The sequence below is a fragment of the Parasteatoda tepidariorum genome, chromosome 5 (genome assembly GCF_043381705.1).
Source record: "Parasteatoda tepidariorum isolate YZ-2023 chromosome 5, CAS_Ptep_4.0, whole genome shotgun sequence".
NCBI lineage: Eukaryota > Metazoa > Arthropoda > Arachnida > Araneae > Theridiidae > Parasteatoda > Parasteatoda tepidariorum.
Genome location: NC_092208.1, coordinates 79,935,108 through 79,938,230, shown reverse-complemented (window position 1 = coordinate 79,938,230; position 3,123 = coordinate 79,935,108).

The window sequence follows — 3,123 nt, the reverse complement described above, 5'->3', positions numbered from 1 at the left end:
GGGGGGGGGGGGGGTCATAGGGGTCAAGACTTCATGACCCCCTCTCCAAATTGGGAAAAAAAACAATAATAATTTTTTTAATAGTTCACAAAAGAAATAAAATATTTTGAAAATTATTTAAGGGGGCATATACATCTAGGTAGGTCGGAAAAATCGATTTTTTTTCCATCTAATTAATCTGTTCTTCACTGTTTCAAGATTCAGAATCCAAGAATTTTTAAAAACGCGTTACATTTATTACTTAAAGATTTTTAATACTTTAATTATTTATGTATTGTTCTATTGTTCATGATGAAAAAAATAAATGAGTACACTATCATTAAAAACCCCAGTTTCTTTTTTCAAAAAGAAATATTTAAAAAAAAATGTTCAATAAAAAAATTTATTGGGGGGGGGGGCTCAGAATCTATGACCCCCCCCCCAGGAAAAATTTCTAGATCCGCCCCTGAGAGCTACTGTTAGAAAGACTGAACATTAATGTACAGTCCCTGATCAAATTATTTGACGCACTATAAGATTCTATGTAAAATCTTAATTATCAGGTGATATTATACAGCTTTATTGTTTTTACGTGGCTGAAACCGGTTTGCACTTGTTTACGTTCGTGTATCAATTGGTTAAATTAGACGATGTATAATATAAATTTGACGATATATTATAGAAATATAGAATATTTATTATATCAAGCATTATCTAAGTATATTATAATAATTAGATCAAATTATTAGACGCACTGTAGTGTTTTAATAATTACATGATTTGCACCATTTTATTTGCAGTACTTTCATATTTAAACATACATGTAATGGGTTTTTATTTATGAGATTTTATTTGTACTTCCTATTTGTATTTATTTTTAACGTATTGCATTACAATGTTAACCCATTGATACAGGACCGTAAACAAATGCAAACCGGTTTCATCCGAGTAAAAATAATGCAGCTGTGTATAGTATTACCTGATAATTATAATTTTGCATAGAATCCAATAGTGCGTCTATTATGGTCAGGAACTGTATATTGTATAATTAACTATTGCACTTTTTGAAGAAAATATCTTACGCCTACTCTGCAATTTGCGCATAGTTCAGATTCCAGTTTTATTCATCGATTGTTGTCAGAAAATTTATTTATCTCTCTCGAGGCCTTTATTTGATAAGCTCGCACTTGAGTTGATGTCAAAAATAATGAAAAGGAAAAAAAGAGAGGGGTAAATTGAATGTTGTCAGGTATAAATCTTGCAATTTATATTGAAATTCTTAAAAACATGAAAAACTTTATTCAAGATAGATAAAATCCGTTTTTAACTTCAACTGTTATTATAAGGTTATCTTTATTCATCATTAAGGAGTAAATTGCTTCTCATTTAGTGCTCACATTGTGACACACCATTTGTATTCTTAAGTTTGTTTTTTCCAAGTTCAGTTTACTATTTTTTTAAATTCAGGTTAAATCTTTCATTTTGTTATATGATTAACTTTAAATCCAAATGTTCTTGCATCCTTAACCCAGTACTCATATAGTTATGATAATTATATATTTAATTAACAAAATAATTTTTAAATTTTAAAATAATTTAGAATGATTTTTAATTTTTTCGAAGCGAGGAGTTCTTTCTCTGCATTTTTATTATGAGTTTTTATCACTTATGGGAAAGTGAAAGAGATTATAAAAATAAAAAAAAACAATGTCAGTGTTTCCAATGTTAATGCTCATTCAAAAATATGCTTTTATCAGATTGCACCGATTTCACTTGCAATTTCATCTGAATTTTTCCATTTCGACCAGAAAAAATGTAACTATTGATCGAACTGGAAGTACTTTAGACTCCCTATTGTTTTACGAAAGAAAAAAAAACAGGTATACTTTCTTTTGGTTGAAGTATTGATTTCTGATGTTTCAATCTCTCACTAAACTACGATTGATTTTATGTCCGGTTTGTTCGCAAGAGATGTAAAAGCTGTTAAGAATTTGAAAACTTTAAAGAAAGAGTATTTCCTTCTCTATTCTGTGTCTTTTCTTGGATTTTTGCTTGAAGATTTTTTTTGAGTTATACTGTTGACTACGTTTAAATTTGAATATAACAAATTTAACTTCAAGGATTATTTCACTGTTGTCCTTTCATCACCTGTAAGGAAAGAAGTTATCTGTAGAAAGAAGTTTTCATTCCTTTTAAACATTGAACTATCAAGCATGTGAGCTGTCATAGGCATTAAAACGTAAACGTACATGTTTCTAATATTCCGTCTCCAAGTTCTGAAATTTATAATTCTGTTTTTTAGAGAAGTCCTTAATCTTTAATCTTGATTGTTTTCGAAAAGCAAAATTAATGTTCAGCTCATGTCATTTATTTCAATTTAACTTATTAATAGTTAGGTCATTTGACAGCTTTATAGTGATAGATAAAAGTTCTGAGTTATATAATTGTGTTTTTAACAAAGTTGTGAATCTTTAATAGTATTTTGTTTCTTAAAAGCATAATTATTGTTTTGTTCCTACAAATTTTTGTATTGCGTGCCATTTATTTTAAAGCAAAATTTCTTTTGTTTCAATAATTTATTATTAACTAAAATTTTTAATTTTTGAAGAAGAATTAGTTTTAAAGATTTTAATAATTTCTTGAGACAAATTCTTCAATTTTACGATAGAACAAATTTCAAATGCGTTTAACTTAGTAGCTAGCGAAGCGAGCATGGCTGGCAAAGCAAACGATATTAAATAGCACAGCAATCTTCGGGAGTTGGGCAGCCTTAGCGAACAGGGGATGGAGATCGCTAATGAGTAATCAAACTAAATAAATTAAATAAATGAACAAAATATAACAAATAATAATAAAAATAGACTTTTACTAGTAAATAAATTTAATTGGTCACAGACTTTTTTCAGCGATGTAGAGGCGCCAATGCTGAATAAAATTTTCAGTCACAAGTTTTCTACCTTTATATCCCATTGCCACTGAAGCAATTGCTTTAGTAAGTCCAAATTTCTGAGTTGTTTTATACATGCCCTTAAATCCAAAATGGATCATGCTCTGTAAGCCATGGGATTGAGATCTGGCGAATAGGGCGGCTATTTTTCGGATGATATCATGTCCGAAAAAATTCAGACTGCACGACTCTTGTGT